The sequence below is a fragment of the Helianthus annuus genome, chromosome 7 (assembly GCF_002127325.2).
Source record: "Helianthus annuus cultivar XRQ/B chromosome 7, HanXRQr2.0-SUNRISE, whole genome shotgun sequence".
NCBI lineage: Eukaryota > Viridiplantae > Streptophyta > Magnoliopsida > Asterales > Asteraceae > Helianthus > Helianthus annuus.
The window spans coordinates 25,705,708-25,727,235 of NC_035439.2; positions in this window are offsets into that span (position 1 = coordinate 25,705,708).

A 21,528-nucleotide genomic window follows, 5' to 3' on the forward strand; every position below is an offset into this window, starting at 1 on the left:
GCTCCGGTGAGTTCAGTTTACTCCGGCAAGGTGCAACGATGTTCGAACAGGATTGTGTGGAGAAATGGAGGTGAAGTCTTTGGTTTTTTTTATAGCGTTGGAAGGTTCCGCAATTATAAGGAAACGACCCTTGATTGACGAGGAAAAGGAAACGGCGTATAACTCCCGAGTAATCAGCGAGAATAAAGAAAGAAAGAAAGTTGACTTTGGCTGGTTGTTCGCTGTCAACATTTAGGCGGCAACTCTAAAAAGGAAGTTCAACGTAAAGTGCGTATAAGAATTAAATGTTTCCATAAATGTCTGAATGAGGCCCTTGGCCGACCGGTTAGTATGTTTGTGTGAGTGTCGGAGGTCGTAGGTTCGAGACGTGCAAGGGGACGGATTCATACAAGGAATCCCCCTTTTTATCTGGTTCAATAACAAATTTTTCACCTACGATCCCTGTAGTTTCCCCAGTTGACTAACCAGACTAACTGAGATCCTCAACTCAGTTAGCTGGTTCCCTTAGAAAGTAGATAACCTTGTTAACTTAACTTAGTTATTTTTAATTACATATAAGATTTAACTAACTAGGTTAGGTTTAAACTAACTTTATTACTAGAAACCAAATTTTTTTTATTTCTTTTATTTATTTACAATATTAATTTATTTATTTAATATTAATAAATATTATAATTATTTTTTTTAACCCAAATTTTGGGTATTTACCGAATTAACGCACGAATTCTCGATGTTTGTCCAGTTTAGGGTAATCTCTTGATACGAACATGATTTGAGAGTTTAAATTAGGATTTCTTCCCACTGATTATACGTGATTAAACTTGTTTAACTTGTTTTCAAATGAAATTGATAATAAGTGCATAACATAGTATAATAACAAGAATATGATAAAAATAATGCATTTCCATTATGATTTCAAGTCTCGGATTACAATTTGGAAATGAAATTGAATACAACGAAGGTACAAATTACAAAAATAGAAAGTACAAGTCGACTTGCTAAAAATGGAAAGATTGAAAATGCGAGGCGTTACACCCAGAGTGTATCTCCACGAAACGATTGTTGCCATTTTTGGCGTTTTTTGTTAAAGATGTTTTTTTTGCAGAAAATGGGATAGATTGAAGTGATTATGGAAGTTATGTTTGACCTTTGTTTATATAATGATGTTTTTGGCTTGTAATTTAGTGGGGAATTTCTTATAATAAATGTTAATAACTGAAATTCAGTTACTGTGTTGTTTCATCTTCCTGTAATATTCAACGTGTTTTATTAATAATTTTTGGCGTTTTGTTTTTAATGGCGTTTTACTTTTTTGTTTGGCATTTTATCATTTGATGGTGTTTTGAATATGAGCAATAGAAGACTCTTTTACCCTTAATGAAGCGCGTCCCACATAATAAAATTGATGTTATTTACGAAAACGCCACCGCGCAATCTAGTCCATGGATTGTTTTGATCGGACGACCCATAATCGTTCGCACCGTTCTCACACTTTTCACCGTTTTCTCTAAATCCTGACCCTATATATATATATATCACATTACTAAAATTACATATTAATATACTATTAATTTGTATTAGGTTTTAGCATTAAGGTATTGTGCTATGTATTAATATGGTGTTTCATGCATTGCTTTGTTGCAAATTGTGTTGTTTTATTTGTAAATTATTATTATTATTTATAAAGTCTAATTAATTTAGCCAAAATCTTGTTAGTAATATATTATAATAATACATATAGTTATTTTAATACTTTTATTATTTAATATTATAATAATATTTTTTTTTTACTTTTTAACTTTAATTTAATGATATTTTAGTATCACGGGTTATGTCAACCAGTACTGGTATCGAAAATACCTGTACGATCCTGTTTGGTATCGGTACAAATAGTAATTTTAATATTATAATAATATATATAGTTTATTTAATATTTTAATATTATAAGAATAATTCTTTTCTTTACTTTTTAACTTTAATTTAATGATTTTTTTAGTATCACGGGTTGGGATAAGCTTGGTGTTAATCGGTATCGAAAATACCAGTACGATCCTGTTCGGTATCGGTACATGAAGGTAAAAACCTGCACCAGCCTGTACAGAAAACGACAAAAGTCGGTACTGAGTTGATATTGAAAAGCTTTTAGTTCGGGAAATTCGGTGCTGCTACCCAGTACCATTTGCTCATCCCTGATCCGGGTACCGTACGGACAATGGTATCGTACAACGTTTTTTTGTTAATTTTTTTCAACTTTTAACGATTTCTTTTTTTAGCTTCAGGGGTAGGGATGAGCTCGGTGCCAACCGATACCGAACCGGTACTGGTACCGAAAATACCGATTACAGTACTGGTATATGAATGTAAAAACCGGTAGCGAACTGGTACCAAGAACGCCAAAAATCGGTACCAAATATAACTTTTATTTTAAGTAAATGAAAATAATCTTATTGGTATGTCATATATTAGATTTATTATCTTTATTAATTACTGTTATACAGATTTAATTAATGATTAATTATTACAAAATTATTATCAATGTTAACCGTTTATATTTGACGAGTAAAATATTTTCATAATTAATGGTGAATTATTAAGTCACAAATAGGTAAAAAAAACTTAATAATATTAAAATATGATTAAATAAATATTTCTAGTTTTATTAACCATTTCTTTATTTAGGGCCATGGAGGGATTTAAGCGGAAAAAATAGGTAATGTGAAATATGGTGGTGATACATGTCCAACTTTGTATTCATTTATTAGGTAGAGTAGAAAAAAACCAAAGAATGGAGATAAAGAGATAGAGATAGAAACAAAGATTATATGTAGGTTTTACAAATCCTGACCCTAAATATTTTTTTTGAATGACGAATTTCTTTTAATCCATAATATATGTTTGATTTATACCCAAGACCTCTTCTTTCCAAACTCAGGTAGTTAAAGGATTTGCCTTTTCCTAAATAAGGTAAGTTATACATTTAGAAGATACATAACTAAAATAAAATACAAAATTACGAAAAACTTACTATTATTCTATTCGTATAAATATTTGAAGAAAAAAAATACTATATAATTTATATTTACAATGTTTATATATATATTATTATTTGCAATTGCAATAATATAATTTATATTAGTTGTTTTTATTGCTAATACTAAGTCAGTATATTTTGTTATTCGTTCATTGCAAAAATCTAAAATATTTTGAGTATTTGATAAAAAAATAAATAATATATATGTTCATAATATATATATTATGACGAAGATGTTTATATATAATATTAATATTAGGAGAAGAGATTTGATAACAATTTTTAAAACATTTATTATAATAGGGATTAATATAAGGCTAAGTAATATTCGAAAATTACATTAAAAAATAAAAATTATGGGATTGAAGGAGCAAATGCCATGTGGGATTATTTAGATTCCTTTATTAGAATTAGATATAAATATAAATATTGTATTGTATACTATACTATACTACACTACACTACACTACACTATATATTACATTCTTTCTTTAGTTTAGGTAACATGACATCACATAGTAGAACATACTATATTGTAATGTATATTACCTGAGCTAAACAAAGAATATAATATACAATATTGTATAACATGATATGATATAAGATAATATAACACAACATAATATAACATAACATAACATTATATTTATATAATATAATATTAACTAAACAAAACAAAGAATCGTAATAAAAAACTTTTGGTCCGAACATAATAAAAGAGAAATAAACGCGTGTGTATATTATATTTGAAGTAAACTGCCAAAATGATCCCTGAGATTTAGTCATTTTTACCACATTAGTCCAAAACTCAAACCCTTTGAATCTGGGTCCCTATTGTTTCAATTTTATTGACATTTTCATCTAAAAACAAAATCTGATCAGATTTGTCACTTAACATCTTGTTTTTTTTATGTCTTTTCCCTCCTTTTTAATGAAGGGCAAAATAGTCTTTTATATTTTTATTATAACAAATTAAGAAAACCTGTTCCTCCCAGTAGTTCCGTTCAACGACGCCGCCGCTGCAGCAACGACGACGACGATGATTTGGATGTGAATGTCGCCGGAATTGAAGCGGAGGTTGCGTTGTGGCTGCTTCCGAGTCCGAATATTAACAAAAGAAGTGACGGATTGGAGAAGATAATCTGAAAGTTACTGAATCGGAATAGTTGTTTAATGATAATGATCCGTATTTAGGTATAGATATGAAAATGCTGGAGCAAAATGGTCTTTTTTTAATTTTTTATAATAAAACTTTAAAAGACCATTTTGCCTTCATTAAAAGGAAGGAAAAAGACAAAAAAAAAAAAAAAGATACTAAGTGAAAAATCTCACCAAATTTTCCTTTTGGATGAAAATGACAATCAAATTGAAATCACATGGACCCAGATTCAAAAGGTTTGAGTTTTGGATTAAAGTGTCGAAAGTGGCCAAACCTTAGGGACCATTTTAGCAATTTACTCTTATATTTGAGATAATAGGCATGAGTTTTATATTCATCATATTTCTTTATGAAAATAGTTATATAAAAAAATTATTAAAAAAACAAAACGTTGTCCCTACTACAATGTTTTCTCTCATTAAAGACATTTGGTAATTGTATTTATGTTAATAGTAGAAATATCATTACTAAATATTTTATATACTATATTTTATAATATTTTTTTACAAATATAATAAGTTTTTATATTTTATAAAGTTCATTATATAGATAGTCTTTGTGATTTATTGAAGTAACGCCTTTGAGTACTAACATAAATTTATTATAAGAGTATTTTAGTCATTTTACAACAATTTAACAGAAAAACTAACGACGGCTAATCTTAATACTCAAATGTGTTACAAAATCGAAAACATAGGACTTGAATCTGTAAAAATTAAGTTAGTACTTAAAGATGTTATTTGTAATAAACCATAAGTACCATCTGTATAATTAACTTAAGGCCGTGGGGTATGGGGCTTGGGTTGGGGCGTGGGTTGGGGTAAAACGCCCCAGCCACCACCCCGGTGGGCTTGGGTTGGGGCGTGGCCCCTTGGGACTTGGCTTTCAAGCCGGGAGTGGGGCGGGGGAGCAAGGTGAGTTGGCGGATTGTGATTGGCCCATTAAAAGAAGCCGTTGGGGGCTACTTTAAAAAAAATTCCTTTATAAATACTTACCACATTTAACATTTTTCTCACACAATATCAAACACATAAAACACAATATTGCCATGAGTTCTTCAAGTTATAGTGAATCGTCATCATCATCTGACGATGGTGCAGAAATATTTCTACAATCGATCGTGGCGGTGGTGAAAGCTATCGTGGAAGACGAAGACGATGAGGAAGAGACTCAACAACCTAAACGGAGGAGAAGGTACATCGCTCGTGAACGGCACACCGCTAACGATTTGTTGGTAAGCGATTACTTCTCAGCGGAACCTAAATATGATGAAAAAATGTTTAGGCATCATTTTTGTATGAGTAGAAACTTATTTTTAAGAATATCTAGAGATCTTGAGGAGAAATATGTTTGTTTCCAACAAAAACCCGATGTCACCGGCAATTAGGATTTAGTACGTGGAAAAAGGTCACGGCCGCACTTAGGCAGGTAGCGTACGGCAATAGTTCGGACGTTATGGATGACTATTTAAAAATATCTGCACGTGTAGCTAGAGAAACTTTTCACAACTTTTGTTCGTGTATTCTAGAACTTTATAGGAAAAGATATTTGAGAGAGCCCTCCTTCAGTGACATGCAACAAATATTGGAACATCACGCAGATTATCATGGGCTACCCGGGATGCTAGGTAGTTTAGATTGTATCAAATGGCCTTGGGAACTTTGTCCTACCCAATGGCAAGGCGCTCACACTAGTGGATTTCATGGGGTGCTAGTCATCATGCTTGAAGCGGTTGCGTCCCAAGATCTTTGGATATGGCATGCGTTCTTCGGTATGCCAGGTTCACATAATGATATTACCATCATAAACCACTCTCCTCTTTTCAATGATCGGGTAAATGGTATAGGACCCAAAGGAACTTTCTTTATAAACGGGGTTGAGTACGTGTACGGGTACTACCTAGTTGATGGGATTTACCCAGAGTGGGGGGGTTTTCGTAAAATCGTTCACAAGACACGGTACCTCAGATCCAAAGAGATTAAAGTTTAACAGGGTCCAGATGGCTGCACGTAAAGACATCGAGCGAGCATTCGGTGTTTTGAAGAAAAGGTGGCGAATATTGCCAATGCCTTGTCGACTATGGGACAAGGATCAAATTGGAAACGTGATGTACACATGTATCATTCTTCACAACATGATTTTGGAGGATGAAGGTAGAGCGGTCGTTACCTACTATGATGACGATGACCCCCAACCAGGTAACGTAACAGACGAAGATAAAGCGGCAAATGAATTTTTAATAAAGTCAAGGGATATACATCAGAACCTTCGAGCTGATTTGGTGGAGCATGTTTCAACGATTCCTGGGTTCGAAACCGACGAAGACGACGAAGAATGACCGTTTTTTATTTTGATAATTGTTATGTATGTTTATGTATTTTTTTTAAAAAAATATGTATGTTTATTTTTTATGTAGTTATAAATATAAATATATATTAAAAAAAATTGTTGATGTGGCTATGTCACCCGCCCAGCCACGCCCAACCCAAGCCCCAACCATACCCCTTGAAAACTTGGCTTTCGGTTGGGAATATTCAAGATCCACGTGTCACCAAATGCCCAACCCAAGCCCTAACCATACCTCATGGTCTAAACAAATAAGTAAACTCTTTATAAGATTCTTAGACGTCTCTAATAAAACTAATAAATAATTCATCACTTTCCTGGTGCCTCACAATATCACGAAATTTCAAGGTTGTCACCTTTTACTTTTAAAGCTTCTATGTTAGTAACGAGTATCATCCATTAGTAGTTAATTACCTGTGGTCAAATGGCAAGTAAAACGAAAACAAAATAAATACAAAAAAATAAAAGAAAAAGAAAGAAAATAATGTCGTTATATTCGGAAGTGCAAGAGAGTTTAATCAAAGTATAGACTTTGATAGATGAAAAGATTGTGCATAGGGTCCGCCATTAAAGAGCAAGATTTTATTCTACATTTGTGATTAAATATCGTTTACTTTAAAGAAATAAATACAATTATATTAATTTAATTAAAGTTTTGAAATTTAGATGTGAAGTATTTCATTTCAATGGTATTTGTTTTTCGACTAGCCCTTACCACTTAAGGCTGTTCACAAGCTGAATCGAACTGATCGGACCTTTACTCGTACTTCATTCGTTTACCAACCGAACTGAGCGTTCATTCAATCAAGCCAAAGTCGAACGAGCGTCTTTCGATCCGATCCGACCGAACGTCAAGCGAGTACCGAGCGTCGTAGAAAAAAAGGTAGAGGTGGGGGTGTTAGTTATCAAAGTAAAGTGGAGTTCTCGTCGAGTTTCATCCAAGTAGAAGACAAACATAAATTTAATAAATAACAAGTATAAATTTAACAAATAACAAAGAATACAAAAACACTAAACTCTATCGAGAGATTAACTGAGTGGGAAGGTGAATCGTCGATCGATTGAAGCAGGCCCTTGTTCTATCGGAAGCTTGAAAACGAATGAACCGATTGAAGCAAAACCCTGGCGAGTTGGCAATGGAGAAATCGAATAATGATGGCCGATGAGGGGTTTTAATTAGGATTATTTACTTCTGAATCGAATGAGGGGTAGAGACTTGAGTATCAAGCAACGCTTCACATTTCAATATTTGACATTTTGACTCAATTACTCAATGGACATTGGAGTATTAAACAATGAACTATTAGTATTGTACTTCATTTCTAATTTTACTTTAATGGGCCATATTTGAATCTTGGATCAAACATTATTAATGTGGGCCTCTAGGTCATTATATATATATATATATATATATATATATATATATATATATATATATATATATATATATATATATATATATAGGGAGGGGCTCATGCGAGAACTCCATTTATTGCGAGAACCGCGAGAACCAATGTGAACACAACCTAAAATAGCTAAAAAAACCTAACCCCAACCCCCCCCCCCACCCAAGCTAAATGCTAAAAACTAAAACCCTCAAAAAACCTAAAATAAAACCTAACCCACCCCCCCCCCCCCCCGCAAAAAAAAAAAAAAAAAACCTAAACCCCCCTCCCCCACCCCCCAAAAACCAAACCCCCCCCCCTTCAAGCTAAAATGCTAAAAACTAAACCCCCAAAAAACCTAAAAAAATCTAAAAAAATAAAAAAAAAATCTAAATTTTTTTTAAATATTTTTTATGCTCAAATCGCTACTTTTAGTGGCAAAAAAAATTTTTTTTTTAAAAAAGAAATTTTAATTTTTTTTAGCTTCGAAAAGTAGCGATTTTTATATAAAAAACATTAAAAAAAATTTTTGTGTGATTTTTAGCTATTTTTAGGCATTTTTGGTTGTGTTCACATTGGTTCTCGCGGTTCTCGCAATAAGAGGTGGTTCTCGCATGATCTTCTCCCTATATATATATATATATATATATATATATATATATATATATATATATATATATATATATAGGTAGAGGATCCTGTAAAAAGTCCAACTTTTGTGAGAAGTGTGAGAAATAATTTGGGAATAACAAATGTCCCTTATCTTAATTAATTCAAAAGGGTATATTAGTAATTGTCCATTCTTATCAATTAATTGATTTCCAAAGATAACTGCCAAAAATATCAGGCGATATATTAGGGATGTGATTCAAATTCGATTTGTTCTATACATTTAATTGTTTACGGTAAGTTCTTGTTGTAGTGTTATATTCCCCAGTCAATAGTGTTATATTATGTACAGGTATCTTTAATCTCCTTTTCATAGTGTTTTATCTCCATCAATAGTGTTTTATTCTGTATAGTGTCTTACAGTAAACATATAGTGTTATATCTTTCTATAGTGTTTTATCATATAATATACTGTTCCTTTTACTAGTGTTTTATCCTCATCAATAGTGTTTTATTCTGTATAGTGTCTTACAGTAAACAGATAGTGTTATATCTTCCTATAGTGTTTTTATCATGTAATATACTGTTCCTTTTCATAGTGTTTTGTCCCCCATCAACAGTGTTTTATTTATGTATAGTGTCTTATAGTAAACAGATAGTGTTATATCTTCCTATTGTGTTTTATCATGTAATATACTGTTCTTTATAGTGTTATAAAAAGTTGTTGTGAAGGAAATCAAAGACTTTATTTCAGTACGAGAAATTCGCTGATTTTTTAGGAGAGTGATGGGGGTTTTGAAACAGTTACCATAAATTCGCTGATTTATAGTAGATTGATGGGGGGTTTTGAAACGGTTACCATATTTGAAACGTTGAAAAAGTCACTATTGCCCTTTAATTTTACAGAAGGTCCTTCTAATTAAAACACAATTTACATTTTATACCCTATTGATCTCAACCATTAGATCAAATATCCAATGGTTTAAAACACTTCTTACCCTTCTCAAATTTTAGACATTTTTTACCATATCCCTACCCTATATATATATATATATATATATATATATATATATATATATATATATATATATATTGAGCTAACCAAGCGAAACGAACCGAGCGGACCTTTGTTCGTGCTCCATTGTTTACAAACCGAATCGATCCGAACTGAGCGTCTTTTCCGATCGAGCGGAATCGAACGATCAAATTCCGAACATTTTTCGAGCGAGCATCGAGCGATTTAAACCTCCCTAATATCAATTGTTAATATTATTACATTGATTTTAATCTCAGTTTATATACAGAGTTACTCGATCCAAAACTCTAGTTTAAAACTCAAATCAATCAACTAGAGAACTTTCTAAATACGTAAATATTGAGGAGGATAACTAATTTTTGTTATTTAGGAGGATAACTAATCTTTGTTATTCTATGAAGATTGTCATATCTTATACAACAAACTATGAAGATGTGATTATTTTTTTTTTTTTCTAAAATCACGAACTTGTTAAACTTTATAAGTTAATTGCACTTCAATTTATCGTTTTATGATAATAACTGATATATTAAGCTTTTTAATTTGAAGTTTTGAACATATAAAAGGGAACTGCATATATATATTTTGAGAGGGGGAGAGAGAGTCATGAAGGGTACTTGAGTGCTAAAAGATAAAGTGTAAAGTATACATGGTGTAGTGTGATGAGGACTTGAGTGATTTGAAATGCAAAAATGATGTTCAATGAACCTATTTATTGCTCCCTTTGACGCCATAAACTGAAACCAAAAGGAGACTAGATGTGTATCAAGTTTACAAAAAGTAGCCATCCTTCCCACCCACTCACAAGAGGATCTTTCATGGCATGCTTCTTGAGAACACAATATTGACATATACTAGAAAATAATTAGTCGCTAAATGTTGTATCATGCTAGATTTATTAATATGATATAAAACTTAATGTTGGGAATAGAATGAGTACATTTGTCCTCAACTGATCTTGATTAGTCCATAAGTAATACTATCACTCCACAGTTTGATTGTGAAGACGACCAATGTCTTGTTGACACACATATGAACTTGTTGATTATGGAAAGACGCACATATGTTGGTCCATTCGAACTATGTCTATTTATACTCTGTTGAATACGATTGTACTCATTGACGGGATATATAATTTATGAGCACTAATGGGGCGGTGGTCCTTTGGTAAAGGCAAAACCTTTAAGAACCTGGATTTATGAGAATGATGTCTTAGGTTCAAATTACATAAACGACGGAGATTAAAAGAAATTTGCCGTTTAAAAAATATAATTTTGAACATATTATCAACATCACAAATTAAGTCACCAATAATTGCAAATTATTCTCCATTATCATTCCATTTACTTAGTCGACAAGATTTGTAACCATTGCATAATTCTCTCCCTAGAAGATTTGTAACCATTGCATAATTCTCTCCTTAGAATCAAGCTCTTGTAATTATTTTATTCATTCTTGTACCACTATATATTGATTTGTAAATAATGAGAATAACATCCTTGATTCAATCAAAGTTTATATGGTATCAAGAGCTTAAAGCTCCTACGAGCAAAACACTCTTCGATCCTGCCTCTTTTTTTTTCCGATCAGCCATGACAGCCCACCCGATTGTTCACATAACAGCCGCAACCCATTTTCCGATCAAACTAACCTCCCAAAACTTCCCCTCATGGCGCACCCAAGTCACCGCCACCCTCATTGGCATTGAACTTGACCACCACATCATCGGTACCGAAACCATCCCTTCCGAAACCCTTGGCGACGACCAAAACACCAAACCAAACCCGGAATACATTCGTTGGTTTTCAAGATCAAATGATCATAAGTGCCCTCCTTGGTCGTTGCTCCGACCAAATTCAACCCATTGTTTCCTCCGCCAGAACAGCCCACAAAGCTTGGGAACTTCTAAACTCAAGATATGCAAGTCGCTCGCGTTCCCGCATTATTTCTCTCAAATCTCGGTTAGCCAAAAACCCAAGAGGAAACTGCTCCATTCCCGACTATTTACATGGAATGAAATCTTTATTTGATGAGCTTGCTATTGCTCAAAGTCCCATGTCCGAAGAAGACCTTGTCGTCCATATCATGAACCAACTAGGGGACGACTACTCTTATCTAGTCGCCTCCTTTCGAACCCGTGACACAACAATCTATTTTGCCGACCTCTTTGAAAAACTTCTTGACCATGAACGTACCTTAAAAGAAACTCTCACCGAACCTCTCCTCACCACCGTGAACTACACTCACCGAAATTCACCTCGCAACAACCAAAATCGCCAACCACCCACCCATGATAATCGCCCAACCCGAAACCCAAATCCACCTACAAACCGAAACCAATGGCCACCCCGAATTACCAACAACAACACTCGCCCAACTCGCAACAATAACACCTATTGCTACTATTGTAACATTCCCAGACATGACACTAAAGATTGTCGCAAACTTAGCTGCTTCCTATGAGAACACACTGTCTCGCCTCAAAATAACAACACCCCGGTGGTTAACTACACCACCCCTCACCCAACGGCTACAACCCCATCTTGGATGTGGGACACTGGTGCGTCCAACAACACCGCGAAAAACAATCAACAATTTCTCGTTCTTTCCGAATACGAAGGACCCGATGAGATCGTGCTAGGTGATGGTAAAACTCTCCCTATAACTCATATTGCTCAAACAACTATTCCAACAAAATCTCGCCCACTAATTTTAAATAACATTTTAATTGCTCCTAATCTTCGAAATAATCTTATTTTCGTTGCCAAAGTTTGTCATACTAATCGTGTTTCTGTTGAATTTTTTCCCTATCATTTTTTTGTCGAGGATCTACGCACAGGGGCGCGTCTCATGCGGGGTGTAAACATCAATGATGTCTACTATGGACCAATCTCCTTGTCTCCTCAAGTCAACAACACCCAAACAAACTCTCTTCTCTTGTGGCACCACATACTTGGACATCCATCGCTTCAAGTGTTTAAGTCTTTAATTTCTAGATTAGGACTTCGTAGTAATAAGGTGACCCATGAGTCTTTTCATTGTACTTCATGTTCACTAAATAAAAGCCACAAACTACCTTTTGGCAAAAATTCTTTTATTGCTAATCAACCACTTCAACTTCTCTACTCCGACGTATGGGGTCCCGTAAAAACGTCAATAGATGGCTTTAAATACTATGTCATTTTTGTTGACTATTTTTCCAAATATTTGGTTATACCCAATCAAACGGAAATCTGATGTCAAAATTCTTTTTCCACAATTTAAATCTCTTGTTGAAAATTTTTTAAAAACCAACATTGTTGTGTTATTCACTGATAATGGGGGTGAATATGTGGGTCTCTCACCATATCTTGCCTCTCAAGGTATCTCCCATTACACGACACCATCTCACACACCGGAACAAAACGGTATTGCCGAACGATGTCACCGACACGTTGTTGAAACCGACCTCGCATTACTCCACTACTCCCACTTACCACAACATTTTTGGTCTCATGCTTTTCAAACCGCTACGCACCTCATAAACCGTTTACCTACACCCATTCTCCACAACAAATCACCCTAGGATGTGTTGTTCAAAACCGACCCTACCTATTCCAAACTTAAACCTTTTGGTTGCCTTTGTTACCCGTGGCTAAAACCATATGCCACTTCAAAACTATAATCACGGTCCACGACATGCATCTTTCTTGGATACTCCTCCTCTAAGGCGGCATTCAAATGCTATGACCCTCTTAATCAAAAACTTTATCACTCTCGACATGTTCAATTCATTCCCCACATCTTTCCATCCCAAACCACCAACTCCAACCCTCTACATATGTCCTTCGACACCTTTTTAAACCCGACACCCTCGGTTCTCATTCCCTCCCCACCGCCTACATCTCCTGCCCAAAACTCTCCACCTACTGTTCACACTTCCCACTCCATCACCTGAAGCCCAACAATACACACCAACCAAAGCCTAATCAACCACCCCACCTCACCAAACCTCCCACGGCCCAGTATCATCTCCCTTACAACTCCATGGCCTATCTCCAACCTCCCCGGCCCATACACCACCCTCCTCTTCCACCGTCTCCCCTCTCGGCCCAATGCCGAGTCCACTGACCAGCCCACTTCACCCACCGGTTCCACCACCTCTACACCAATCAACTCACCCAACTCACAATACCATCAACCCGACCCTCCAAACACCCAAACTCCGCCGCCTCGTCGACAACCCAAACCCAACCCCAAATACTACAACTCTAACTTTGTCAACTCCACCACCATTCATCCATTACCCGTGTCCCTTGAACCGTCCACCTATACTCAAGTCTTGAATGATCCGGATTGGCGTCACGCCATGGATCTTGAATATAATGCCCTCATCTAAAACAACACATGGGAACCTGTACCTCACACCACCCAAACTCCCATTGGTTGCAAATGGGTGTTCCGCATTAAACACAAACCCGATGGCACTATCGACAATTACAAAGCACGTCTAGTAGCGAAAGAGTTTCACCAACAATTTGGAAAAGACTACTATGAAACCTTTAGCCCGGTTACTAAACCCGTTACCATTCGCACCGTCCTCTCCATTGCTCTTTCAAAAGGGTGGCCTTTACCACAACTTGATGTTAACAATGCGTTTCTTCATGGGACCCTCCATGAAGATGTTTTCATGATACAACCTCCCGGGTTCACAAACACGGAATTCCCATGTCACATTTGCAAACTAAAAAAATCCCTTTACGGTCTTAAACAAGCACCGCGTGCTTGGTACATAGAACTAACCTACTTTCTAGTTAGTTTTGCTTTTAAAAAATGTCTCTCCGATTCCTCTCTCTTTGTCTACAACTCCAAGGATATCACTTGCTACCTCCTTGTGTATGTTGATAACATTGTCCTTACAGGAAATCACAATTCCTTCATGGATTCATTTGTTCAAGCCCTAAGCAAACAATTCTCCATCAAAGACTTAGGCCCTCTCCATCATTTCCTAGGAATCGAAGTCATTCCTACGCCTCATGGTTTATTTCTTTCTCAACATCGCCACATTCAAGATGTTATCACCACCTTTAAAATGGATGGTGCAAAAGAGGTTCTCACTCCTTTGAGCACATCTGATCCGCTCTCTCCTAATGACTCCTCTCCTCCCGTTGATCCCACCCCTTACCGAAAACTAGTTGGTACTCTATAGTACCTTGCCTTCACCTGTCCAGACATCTCAATTGCCATCAATAAATTATCTCAATTCATCCACTCACCCAAACAATCACACTGGCAAGCTCTCAAACGGGTACTCCGATACTTGAAAGGAACGGTACGTCACGGGTTGTTCTTGAAACGCAACACCAACCTTAACTTGCAAGCCTTCTCGGACTCGGACTGGGGCGGCATTAATGATGGAGGTCGGTCAACCACAACATATATTTTATACCTTGGGTCCAATATCATCTCTTGGAAATCTAGAAAACAAAAAACCGTCTCTAGATCCTCAACCGAAGTTGAGTACAAAGCCCTAGCTGAACTGTTATGCGTTAAAAATTTACTCCATGAACTGGGTTTACCACCTGTGAGCACTCCCTCATTATACTGTGACAACACCGAGGCCACCTATGTATGTGCCAATCCAGTTTACCGCTCACGCATGAAACACATAGCCTTGGACTATCACTTTGTACGGGAACAAGTCAACTCCCGGCTCCTTAAAGTCCTTCACGTCAGCTCAAAGGATCAACTTGCGGATATCCTCACCAAACCGCTTCCACGGGCACCTTTACTTTCTTTTCGGTCCAAGATTGGAGTCTCCAATGGATCCTCCATCTTGCGGTGGCGTATCAACACCACAAATTAAGTCACCATTAATTGCAAATTATTCTCCATTATCATTCCATTTACTTAGTCAACAAGATTTGTAACCATTGCATAATTCTCTCCCTAGAAGATTTGTAACCATTGCATAATTTTCTCCCTAGAATCAAGCTCTTGTAATTATTGTATTCATTCTTGTACCACTATATATTGATTTGTAAATAATGAGAATAGCATCCTTGATTCAATCAAAGTTTATACATATTAGTATCTTAAGGTAACATTCGACTTATATGTTTAGATTTTGAACATAGTCAAAAGATGAAATATATGCCTAGACATATATCCATTAATCATCTCCTTTTTTTATGATGTCAAAAATATATGAACATGTTCTATCAGTAGCATTCTTATGTTAACATGTTCATATAATGACTTACCTTAAAGCCCAATTCCCATTACATATTCATTATTCTTCTTACCATCATCTTCTCATTTACCACATGTTCATGATCCTTCTTTCCCTACTTTTTTCATGACAAGATAAAGAATAACTCCACGATGAAAGCTCCTCCTTAAAATATGCATACATATCAAGAATATTGAGCAAGACAATAAGCAAACATCCTTTGGTCTAAAAGTAACATTTAGGGGATACAACATACGTAAACATACATATTATACATCACATCCTTAGAAGTATTTTACAATACATAGGAACATTAGCAATATGAAGAAAGATAAGTTGTTTACACATATTAGGTGGAGCAATCCTCAAATATCAAAAGTTTGACTAGGCCATGTCCTGATCAGTCGAGGATACTAGGTTTTGGATGCTCCTTTTAAAGTTTCGTTTGATAGAGTTAAGTATTTTGACCACATCCTAGTGTGGATCACACGTCTCTTCTTGACAGTTTTCAGAAACAACTGTTTTAAAGTCCACAATTGAAGCCGAGTACATAATTGCCACAAGTTACACTGCTCAAATTCTTTGGCTACAATATCAACTTTTGGACAACGCCATCAACCCGTGAGTCTTAGCTGTTGGATTTACTCTTCAGTAAATTTCTCTTAGAAACATACTTTCATTCAAGTGCAGTGGAAGTATAAACGTCATTACAAACTAGTGTAATTAAAATATTGTCTTAAGCATAAATAGTAGCACAGGTGGGATGCCAGCCATCCTAAGGTACCTTTCCATGAACAAGCCACACCTGCTAATCAACCTGATTTGCATATATAAAGTTAGAGGTACATTGAGTGAGTTCTAGTTTAAATCAGGTATCTGTAAACTTCAACAAGTATTAAACACATTAATCAGTTATAGCAAACCACATAAATTTACCATACGTATCTTCATCACATTCCATAATAATCATAACACATTACTTTGAACTAAGCATGTATTCAACACAACTCATAATTGTACAACTACATTGTAAGCAACAAATGCACTGCCTTATACCATGGCTCCGTAGGTTCATCTATGCTTGCACCCTCGTAGGTAACAACTTCTATTGTGCTCCCTATGTACCAGGTTCACGACCATGGACAATGTAATATGTGACACCCCGCGAGAACACTTAGCTCATTCAGTAACCACACGCTAAATTTCGGGATGAAATTTCTTTCAACTTGAGGATAATGTGACAACTTGTATGTTTCACTTCATATTGTTTTCTTTTATGTTCAACTATGAGTGTAATGGTACATAAATAATATAGAAGTGATATTAATATACGGTGCTGGATATTTGACTATTTATAAAATGCAAGTGTATGTGTGAATAAATGTCTAAAGGTTATAATTACTATTATTACTAATAAACCAAGCCGCACACCCTTCTCCCCTCGCACACCCCCTTGTTGGACCGATAAACAGCTGAGCCCAGTCCTTAAAGGACTGCCCAGTCCCTTGTAATAGGGCCACCCTTTTGTGTCGCACACCTTTATCCAAACCAAGCCGCACACAATTGAGAGCATGTGTGCGGTATCACGAGACAACTGGATTGCACCACTGACTGTGCGGCATCCATGATGTGTATAAATACATGTCTTATCCAAAACCCTACACCTTTCCCCAAAAACATACCCCCCAGCCACCGCATACCCCCCTCTCTCTCCTCATTTTGGAAACATTACCATTTTGGATTTCCTTCTTATTCTCTTTGAAGATTCTAGTCAATTTCATCATCAAGCTTCTTCCTTAGGAAATCTCCCTATTCTTCTCACACCTTCTTGTCTACATTTGATTTTCAGGTTGGTGTAATCCTAACATTTAAAAACTATGTTTGTTTCTAAATGATGGTATGATAATACTTCCTTAAATGATTATGTTGTCATGATACTTGTAATGGATTACTGTTAAGATGCGTTGATGATGTTCTTGTAGTAGCATGCTATAAAGGTTAGAACTTGGTATGATTTTAAGGTGTTAAGAATCTCATATGTATGATGACTAAATGATAATGTGTGGAGTGATCTTTGTATGCTCAACTATTGAATAATGGATGATTATGTTGATAAATGTTAGGGATGGTTGTATGCAACTCACTGTTTCATCAACGGATGTCTATTTATATATTGATTTGGTTAAAAGGTTAGGACTTAGATATATTTTGATGATATAATTATAACCGGTATAAAAATCTGCTTGTGATGGAACATGTTATGTGTGATTTGCAAATAGTGATATATATGATGTTCATATAGAAAGATGCTTGATTTCCGTGTTATGATGTAATGAAATCTGGTGAGGTTGAAATGATGATCGATTTAATAGATTCATGTTAATGAAGGTTCACTGTTAGAAGAAATAATGGATGGGATGATATTGAGTTTTGATGTTGAGAATGTTAGATTTTATGATACTAGGATGCATGTTTGATTTGGATTGATTTTATGTTTAATTGAACAGTGAATATGAATCATATCACACAATCTATGAATGTACAACTTTAACTGCATAGTTTACACACACACCTTGCACACCGTACACTTATAAGGATCGCACACTCCCAAGAGTACGACCCCTAATGCACAAAGTACAAGGGGCTGCTGTAGGGCGCACACTCAAGTCTGCACACTCCCCTTTAGTACAACCATTATTGCACCAAAGTACAGCTGAAAAATGCAGGACCGCACGCCTTTGGTCGCATACTATCAGTTATACAGGTCACAAATGCACCAGGTACAACACACTTTTGCATAACCGCACACTTATCAAGCAGGCCACACACTCCAGTGTGGGCCGCACACTTGACAAGTGGGCCGCACCAAATTTAATTTCGGCTGTATTCTAGTGGGCCGCACACTCATGTTGGGCCGCACACTAATTACACCCAAATCTTATTTAAACCGCACACACAAACATTGTTACCCCCAACTATATGTTGAACTTTTATACAGTATAATAATTGAGTATACGTACATGATTGATGTGTCATACACTAGTTGTTACTTGTACACTACTTGATTTAAATGCGTGTATAACATACGTGACTTACTTGTATACGGTCCTAATGTTGGTAACCATAATAGGACGTGGTTGACCAAACTTAGAATAAATTCTCTATCTACCGAGTAATCAAAGGTGGGTTCACACTTGGGGTGTAAACGAGCCGAGACCAACTAGGCTCGAGCTTGACTCGTTATGTTTTTATCAAGCTCGAGCTCAAGCTCGGCTCGGTTCGAGCCTACTTCTCTGAGCTCGAGCTCGGCTCGCGAGTAAAACCCAAAGCTCGAGCTCGTCTCGTCTCGGCTCGAGCTATTTTGAGAACAACCTCAAATGAGCTAGAAGCTTGGCTCGAGCTCGACTCACCAATGTTATCATCATCATAATTATTATATATATATATATATATAAAACTAAAAAATTTTTTAGGCTCGTTTGGGCTCGCGAGCCTAAACGAGCTTTGTATTTCAGGCTCGAGCTTGGGCTCGATAACTACACGAGCTCTATTTTAGGCTCGAGCTCGGGCTCGGGCTCAACTCGTTTGAGCTTTTAATTGAGCTGATCACGAGTAGCTCTCGAGCCTCTGGACTTGTTTACACCCCTAATTCACGCTAACACTTAAAGCATGTATTCCTGGTGGATTTGGGAACCTAATATTCCGGGGAACGGAATAGTAATTAACATATCTATAATTCATGATTCTAGTGTACTAAACGAATCTTTATCATGAAGTCCCTAAGACTTATACCGATTAGTCGCCGGATTGGCGAACTGATATTAGTTGATAGCGCTATTAGGTTGACAAACCTCACACCGTGCCTTGGATGACGGGAGTGAACTAGTATGGCCTTACACCGACCGATGATGATAGACATTGATCAAGGGCAAATGCACTATATGCACTAGAGTCATAGTTTCGGTACTATATAGTTTAGTAGCTTACATGGGGTAGCTCCCCGTGGCATTTTTTATAACCGGTAACTTAATTAACAAATGTTTTTGGGATAAAACCAGAAAACTCTTTCTAAACCGGGAACTCACCAACTTTATGTTGACATACTGCTGCATGCTTGCAGGTCCCTAGACGCAGCGCTGGGATTTTGTTAACGGATTCCTATTTTAAAACTTATACTTTAAAAACATTCATGGGATTTTGTACTTAATGCTTCGGCTAAATACTTAGACTATATTTTAGACTTTAATGTTGTGTCACTGATCATATTGGTGATGGTTTTACTTTTATTTACATTTAATTTTCAATATGATTGGTGGCTTGATCCTGGGCAGTCACACGCCTTGCGGTAGTACCCCGCATGTGGAATTTGAGGGTGTGACAGATTGCTATCAGAGCCATCAGTTATAGTGAACTCGGTTTTAATAAGAAAAGTCTTTTTAGAAAAACCAGATTATAACTTGTTTTATTTTAATCGATACGCAACGACACTACACTCCAAGTGCAAGACTCAGCGCTCTAGACTACGACGCATAAGTGTTTGGATCTGAATTTGATAAGATTGTGTTTGTTTAATTAAATGAAGATGAATAAGAAACGATTGCAGCGGAATTAGATGAATAAACTTTCAACACAATCAAAGATAGAACAATTTTAAGCAAACATGTTTAACAAAGAATCGAATGATTGTATTTGATTACAATAAACAAAACTAATGCATGCATGCACAAAGTCTCCCCCTCAGCCTGAGCTCACAGTGATTTGTTTGTACAGAATGACTTGGTGATGAAGAGAGCTGATAGAATAGTACAGGGTACTGTTCTATTTATAATACAGAACAAACCACTGAAGCATCTTTGCTGACGTCACCATGAAAGTGACATCTAACCTCCAAACAACCTATAACCACTGTCCTTATACAAACACTGCTTACTAACTACCGATTACAAATAATACAAAGTATAAAGTAAGCTAAACTACTGCTTCTCCTTCCACTGTTATAACTCCAGCAGTGCTTTGTGTCTTCAGCAGTGCTTGATCCAAATCGGTAGATTGAGCATCAGTGCTTAGTCTTCAACAGTCTTTAGATATCATCAGTTGTTGAAGATCAGCAGTTGTTGTAGAAGGGTAGTACTCAGAGGACATAAGTTGTTAGGCCACTTTCAAGGGGAAAGAAGTGTTGCAAACAACTGCTTATTGTGAACCCACTAATCTGATCCAGTTTTGGCTTTATCAACTGTTCCTTTGGTAGGGTCCAATCCCAAAATAAGTATATGCATAGTTATTGCTTACTTAATGTATTACGTGCTAGTATACTTAGTAATACATTATGTTACTTACTTAGCTATTTTCTAAGCGTTTGATTGGACACTTACGTACTATAGATAAACTCCTTTCTATCTTCTTTCTCTCAATCTTTCCGACGCCATTCTCATTCAGTGTTTTCGTGGATGTGAAGAAAATGAGCGGACGCGGCGAGAGGTAACGTGAACCCGAATCAAGATCAGCTGACGGCCCTAATCAATGCTTGGGTGGCTGAAGCTTTTGCAGCTCGCCCAGGAGGTACAACTAATCCGAATCAGTCTGGCATGTCTACATCCTATTCTTGTGTCACTCTACCTATCTTAAACTTATTCGTTTCTCCCAACGCGACAGGCCAACTTGCACCTACTCAGCCTCGAGTGTGTACTTTCAAGGCCTTCATGGAATGCAAGCCTCATCCTTTCAATGGCACTGAGGGAGCTGTAGGCTTTC